General features: G+C 45.9%; 1 non-coding gene and 1 pseudogene across 1 annotated transcript; both read left to right on the top strand.

Annotated features, from left to right (window-relative positions):
* The first annotated feature begins 6884 nt into the window (after window positions 1-6884).
* On the top strand, window positions 6885-7081 carry LOC141141955 (U2 spliceosomal RNA). The gene has a single exon (XR_012244278.1). It is a non-coding gene; the product is annotated as a U2 spliceosomal RNA (small nuclear RNA).
* A 101-nt stretch (window positions 7082-7182) lies between these two features.
* Window positions 7183-7298, top strand: LOC141141965 (U2 spliceosomal RNA; annotated as a pseudogene).
* Window positions 7299-7543: the final 245 nt, after the last annotated feature.

Raw genomic sequence — 7543 nt, 5'->3', positions numbered from 1 at the left:
CCAGGTGGTGTTGGTGACCTGGTGGTGCCCAGGTCGTGTTGGTGATCTGGAGGTGCCCAGGTCGTTTTGGTGATCTGGAGGTGCCCAGGTGGTATTGGTGACCTGGTGGTGCCCAGATGGTGTTGGAGATCTGGAGGTGCCCATGTGGTGTTGTTGACCTTGTGGTGCCTAGGTGGTGTTAGTGACATGAAGGGTGCCCAGGTGGTGTTGGTGACCTGGTGGTTTCCAGCTGGTGTTGTTGATCTTGAGGTGCTCCGGTGGTGTTGGTGACCTGGAGGTGCTCGGGTGGTGTTGGTGATCTGGAGGTGCCCAGGTTGTGTTGGTGATCTGTGGTGCCCAGGTGGTGTTAGTGACATGGAGGTGCCCAGGTGGTGTTGGTGATCTGGAGGTGCCCATATGTGTTGGCGATTTGGTAGTGTTAGTGACATGGAGGTGCCCAGGTGGTGTCAGTGATCTGGAGGTGCCCAGGTGGTGTTAGTAACATGGTGGTACCCAGGTGGTGTTAGTGACATGGAGGTGCCCAGTTGGTGTTGGTGACCTGAAGGTGCCCAGGTGTTGTTGGTGATCTTGATGTGCCCAGGTGGTGTTGGTGACCTGGTGGTGCCCAGGTCGTGTTGGTGATCTGGAGGTGCCCAGGTCGTGTTGGTGATCTGGAGGTGCCCAGGTGGTATTGGTGACCTGGTGATGCCCAGATGGTGTTGGAGATCTGGAGGTGCCCATGTGGTGTTGTTGACCTTGTGGTGCCCAGGTGGTGTTAGTGACATGAAGGGTGCCCAGGTGGTGTTGGTGACCTGGTGGTTTCCAGCTGGTGTTGTTGATCTTGAGGTGCTCTGGTGGTGTTGGTGACCTGGAGGTGCTCGGGTGGTGTTGGTGACCTGGTGGTGCCCAGGTGTTGTTGGTGATCTGGAGGTGCCCAAGTTCAATGCACATGGTTGTAGGGCAGGTGCAGCACAGCCCCATTCACCTGGGGGTATAACTTCTGCCATAGCCACAGCATGTATAGAACCCTGGCTGCTTCCTCCACAGCTAAAGGAGGAGCAGATGGAGGTAGTAAAAATGCTGTTAAACCGTGTGGTTTTATCGTCTCCCAACCTCAAAATGATTGTGGTGAGGTTTATACATGTCTGTGAGACTCTTTCTTGTGGCACAGCAATCTAAGCATATTTTATGGGTACAAGAATGTTTTTGTTTTTTTAAGCCCCTCCCACTGTTAACACATTTTGGCCACACCCACTGTTTACCACAGCGTTAAAGTGTTCGGCTTGAAGAAAAGGTGGCAACCCTATATGTACAGTGTTGCGTGACCGCGCAATTGTCAGTTTAAGTTACACAGTGCCGTATTGCAAAAAATGGCCTGGTCATGAAGAGGGGGGTAAATCTTCCTGGGGGAAAGTGGTTATACTTTAATGCGGAGTCCCATATCTTCCCTGCTCCAGTCACCTCATTCCATAATAGAACATCACCTTGAATTCTCTGCACATTTCTTCATGGCAATACTCAGAATCACACAATTTCCCGGGACACTTTGCAGCTGAACCTCTGACATTCTTGCAGTGGATTTTGGAATTCTTATGGGCATGAGATGAGCTCTCTTGCAGACAGAGGCCTGGTTTGCAGGGCGCAGTAATCTGCAGACATGTCCGTGCCGTTCTCCAGGATTCCAGGCCCTCCACAGCTGGCACAGGACAAACACAGCTGTACACATTGGCAGCACAGTGAAGACTTCTCTGAATCTCTTTGTTAAACAAACTGAACTCCTCTAAGTTATCCTTCCACAGTCCTCCACCCCAGTCCATATACAGTCCCAGTCTGCACATCGGGGCCCCATTCACACAGGAGGTTTTTTATCCTCCCCTGGGTGCCTATGCTCCAGGGGAGGAAAAAGCAACATAAAAAATGTGCACAAAGCTACATGTAGGCGTGCCAAGCACTTGGGCGTTCATTCATTCCATTGGACAGAATATTAACCACTTCAATAATGGGCGCTTTTACCCCCTTCCTGACCAGGCCAATTTTAAGATTTCAGTTTTTACTTTAAATGACAATTGCGGGGTCATGCAACGCATTACCCAAATTACATTTTTATAATTTTTTCACACAAATAGAGCTTTCTTTTGGTGGTATTTGATCACCTCTGGGGTTTTATTTTTTGCTAAACAAACTAAAAAAGATCGAAATTAAAAAAAAAAAAGTTTTTCTTCAATACTGTTATCAAATTTAGTTTTCTCCTTCACTGACAGGTACTGATGAGGAGGCACTAGTGTGTAGAATTGATGGGCACTGATATGCAGCACTGATGGGCACTGATATGCAGCACTGATGGGCACTAATAACTGTTATCACCAGCCGCCACTGCTGTACGTAAAATAAAAAAAAAATTAATTTCTTAATTTTCCAAAAACTTTTGACAAAAAATTAAAACTTTAAAAAACTTGCCACAGCTCTTACTAAATACCTTGGACTGTAAAAAAAATAAATAAAATAAAATTAATTATACCTTGGACTGTCTGCTTTCCAAAAAGGGGTCTTTTGGGGGATATTTGTACTGTCCTGGCATTTTCAGGCCTAAAAAAAGTAGTCAGGCCGTCAGTATATCAGGATGGATAGATATTCAGATATACAGTATATCACAAAAGTGAGTACACCCCTCATATTTTTGTAAATATTTTATTATATCTTTTCATGTGACAACACTGAAGAAATGACACTTTGCAGTAGTGAGTGTACAGCTTGTATAACAATGTAAATTTGCCGTCCCCTCAAAATAACTCAACACACAGCCATTAATGACTAAACCGCTGGCAACAAAAGTGAGTACACCCCTAAGTGAAAATGTCCAAATTGGGCCCAATTAGCCATTTTCCCTCCCCGATGTCATGTGACTCGTTAGTGTTACAAGGTCTCAGGTGTGAATGGGGAGCAGGTGTGTTAAATTTGGTGTTATCGCTCTCACTCTCTCATACTGGTCACTGGAGGTTCAACATGGCACCTCATGGCAAAGAACTCTGAGGATCTGAAAAAAAGAATTGTTGCTCTACATAAAGATGGCCTAGGCTATAAGAAGATTGCCAAGACCCTGAAACTGAGCTGCAGCACGGTGGCCAAGACCATACAACAGTTTAACATGACAGGTTCCACTCAGAACAGGCCTCACCATGGTCGACCAAAGAAGTTGAGTGCACATGCTCAGCATCAAATCCAGAGGTTGTCTTTGGGAAATAGACATATTAGTGCTGCCAGCATTGCTGCAGATGTTGAAGGGGTGGGGGGTCAGCCTGTCAGTGCTCAAACCATACGCCGCACACTGCATCAGATTGGTCTGCATGGCTGTCGTCCCAGAAGGAAGCCTCTTTTAAGGATGATGCACAAGAAAGCCTGCAGTTTGCTGAAGACAAGCAGACTAAGTACATGGATTACTAGAACCATGTCCTGTGGTCTGATGAGGTCAAGATAAACTTATTTGGTTCAGATGGTGTCAAGAGTGTGTGGTGGCAACCAGGTGAGGAGTACAAAGACAAGTGTGTCTTGCCCACAATCAAGCATGGTGGTGGGAGTGTCATGGTCTGGGGCTACATGAGTGCTGCCGGCACTGGGGAGCTACAGTTCATTGAGGGAACCATGAATGCCAACATGTACTGTGACATACTGAAGCAGAGCATGATCCCCTCCCTTCGGAAACTGAGCCGCAGGGCAGTATTCTAACATGATGACGACCCCAAACACACCTCCAAGACAACCACTGCCTTGCTAAAGAAGCTGAGGGTAAAGGTGATGGACTGGCCAAGCATGTCTCCAGACCTAAACCCTATTGAGCATCTGAGGGGCATCCTCAAATGGAAGGTGGAGGAGCGCAAGGTCTCTAACATCCCCCAGCTCTGTGATGTTGTCATGGAGGAGTGGAAGAGGACTCCAGTGGCAACCTGTGAAGCTCTGATGAACTCCATGCCCAAGAGGGTTAGGGCAGTGCTGGAAAATAATGGTGGCCACACAAAATATTGACACTTTAGACCCAATTTGGACATTTTCACTTAGGGGTGTACTCACTTTTGTTGCCAGTGGTTGAGACATTAATGGCTGTGTGTTGAGTTATTTTGAGGGGACAGCAAATTTACACTGTTATACAAGCTGTACACTCACTACTTTACATTGTAGCAAAGTGTCATTTCTTCAATGTTGTTACATGAAAAGATAAAATATTTACAAAAATGTGAGGGGTGTACTCACTTTTGTGAGATACTGTATATATACCATAGTTTGATGACTCTAAAACTTCCTACAGACTAAATAATATACACTGATTTGGGTTATTTTCACCAAAGAAATGTAGCAGAATACATTTTGGCCCAAATTTATGAAGAAAGATTATTTATTTGCAAAATTGTATAACAAAAACAATGAAAAATTAGTTTTTTCAAAATGTTATGCTTTTTTCATTTAATAAGCAAAAAATTAAAAACTCAGTGCCGATTAAATGCCACCAAAAGAAAGCTCTATGCATGTGAAACAAAATTATACAAATTTCATATGGGTACAGTGTTGTATGACCACACAATTGTCATTCAAAGTGCGACAGTGCTGAAAGCTGAAAATTGTCCTGGGCAGGAAAGGGATCAAAGTGGTTAAAGAAGAATCCTAGGTATGGATACTTTTATATTGTTACATTGGTATGTATAATTACTATGGGATCTCTTTGGATCCCAGCGCAGTAATGTGAACAGTTACATAGGATTTAAAGGGGAGTAGTTTTCATGCACCCCGGAAAAGCGCAGAAAAAGCGCTCTACCGTGAAAGGGGCCTTAGTGATCACTTTGCCTTTTCTCAATAAATACAAAGCAGTCTCTGATAGGACAAGATGGAAAGTGTACATCACTGACCCATCTCTCTATCTTGTCCACCTTCACCCTACATAGCTAAAATTCTTATTTCTAGTCCCTGGTAATTGTTCCTGTATGTAAATAAAAAAGAATACATACATGCCAGTCCACTATGGAGTCCAGCGTTGTCAACCTTCCAGTCCAAAAATCTTCCCACATCACTATCCTGGACCAATCTCCCGTGTGTCTCCCGTGGGTCTCTGCCAGGTCTATGGGTTCTACTTCTGGCCTGGTCTCCACTATGGACACTGCAGTGGACACCAAGGGACTCTACTAAGGACACCAAGGGCCCCACTAAGTCTTTGTATATGTACGAAGGAACTGTGTGAAGCGACCTATGGACTGTGCAGACTGTTCTGATGGAAAGTAGTGGTATCCCCAGAAACCAGTACCTGGGGTTACCTGAGGAATGCAAGTGTGTAGTAATATACAGTAAGTGACTTGTGCTTCAAGGCCTAAGGCCACCTAAAACTAGCTAGACCTCAAAGACCTTCAAGATGGCAGCGTATACAAGTTGCACCAAAGTATAACACATTTAGAATTTCACTATTTAAAAAAATGATTCTAAAATATTTAAAGTGATGCATTGCTTGCTGGTTTCTGGAGTCCATTATACCTCCAACAGCCAACATTCACCAAACATATATCACGAACATAGCATGGTCTACATGACAAGTTCACTGGAGTGCAGGAAGACAGGAAGTCGCTGCAAAAGAGGTTGCAGGAGATCACCAGCACTGAAATGTAACATAGAATCAATAAAGGGTTAAAACAAGCATTTTATTTTACAAAAATAGTCATTGTTATTGCTTTGCGTAAAGCTGAACTCTGGGCATTAACCGCCCCATAAATAAAGGTAGTATGGGCAGCTACCTAGCGCTCCAGACTCAAAGGGGGCCCACAGGTATCCTTCAAAAAATCTGTACATCAGTATGGTTTACATGTGTGCAGGCCATACACGGAGCAAATTTTTTTCCTGCAAACACGGGTCAGACAGTGTTGACAGGGAAATCCCTCCCATCGAGCCATTGTATTCTCCCAGCAGGAGAAGCCATCCCCGCCAGGAGAACTCAATGATTATTGCTAGCGGTTATACCAGCCGTTAACAATAATCACATGCAAAATCCAGCAGGCAGGTTGCACCCAAGTCCATCGATCTATCAACTGGCCAAGATTCGAACTGTCTATGTCCGGCCTAAGTTTATTTCCATATCTACAACTTTATAGACTTTTTCCAGCCTTTGTAATCTACTGTAAGGGCCCTTTCACACTGGGGCGGTTTGCAGGCGCTATTGCGCTAATAATAGCGCCTGCAAACCGACCCGAAAGCGCCGCTGCTTTAATTCTAGTGTGAAAGCCCCGAGGGCTTTCACACTGGAGCGACGCACTGGCAGGACGGTAAAAAAAGTCCTGCTAGCGGAGTGTATACCGCTCCTGCCCATTGAAATCAATGGGACGGCGCGACTATACCGCCGGCAAAGCGCCTCTGCAGAGACGCTTTGCGGTGGTTTTTAACCATTTCTCGGCCGCTAGCGGGGGTTAAAACCGCCCCGCTAGCAGCCGCATACCGACGGTAAAGCGCCGCTTACAATATCGGCGCTTTACCGCCGCCGCCCGTCCCAGTGTGAAAGGGCCCTAAATGTTTTTGATAAGGTGAAAAAAATGCTCTTCCATTACATCACAACAGAATGCAATGGGGTTGATTTACTAAAACTGGAAAGTGCAAAATCTGGTGCAGCTGTGTATGGTAGCCAGTCGGCTTCTAACTTTAGCTTATTCAATTAGGCTTTGACAAAGCCTAATTAAAATAATAGCTTGTCCTTATCTAGTCGCTTCCTACTATTGGGTGACAACACTCTGTCATCATCTTCCTAATATTCTCCTGAGTTCTCACCCTATGTGCTGTCAGTGAATTATAGGTGGCCATGTCAACGATCACATGTGTGGTCCACCCGTATCACCATCAGGAATCCGATCCGGAACAATGATGTGCAACTGCAACAGAAGTGTATCACTTCTCGGCCTTTTAGCTAAGATCAAGTGTAGTATCTGATCTTATCAGTTTTCAGGAGGGAGAATGCTGGCGTCCCATGGAGAGGAGGGTGATGGCCAAAATCCCTCTTTAAGGTAATTGGTAAGGAATGGTGATGGCGGTGGGAGGCCTTTTTCTTCCTGGGTTGGATCTTCCCAGTTGTAGGTAAGGCTCTCCCTAAGCTGTCTAAATTCTGATGCCTTCCTGGTAGGGATGGAGAGGCACTGGTCTGGTGGAAGGCTGGGCTGTAAAAGAAGCTTGTGGTGTATGTGCTCCTGGGCTTCTCGGCCTTTTGGCTAAGATCAAGTGTAGTATCTGTTCTTATCAGTTTCCAGGAGGGGGCGCTTGCTTCCGCCCCTGAGCTATGGCGAAATAGTGAAGGGATAGCGGTTGCTATGCAAAGCCTGCTGGAGTAAAGGTGACATGGAGCGGTTTGTAGCCGAAAGGGAAGCCTTCTGATGGGGATGGAGAACCACTGGGTCTGATGCGGAGGGTCGGGACCCTGGCCTTCTGGCCTAGATTGGGGTGGCTCTAGCTCCAGCCAGTTTTTCTGGGAGAGAACGCTTACTCCTCCTTCGGGGGGGGGGGAGTGGTCAGTATCTCCTGATAATTAGGCAGGAATGACGGAACGATGGTG

This window comes from Aquarana catesbeiana, linkage group LG04 (assembly GCF_042186555.1).
Source record: "Aquarana catesbeiana isolate 2022-GZ linkage group LG04, ASM4218655v1, whole genome shotgun sequence".
NCBI classification, from domain to species: Eukaryota; Metazoa; Chordata; class Amphibia; order Anura; family Ranidae; genus Aquarana; species Aquarana catesbeiana.
The sequence above is the reverse complement of the archived record's forward strand: the minus strand, read 5'-3'. Positions and strand labels throughout refer to the sequence as shown.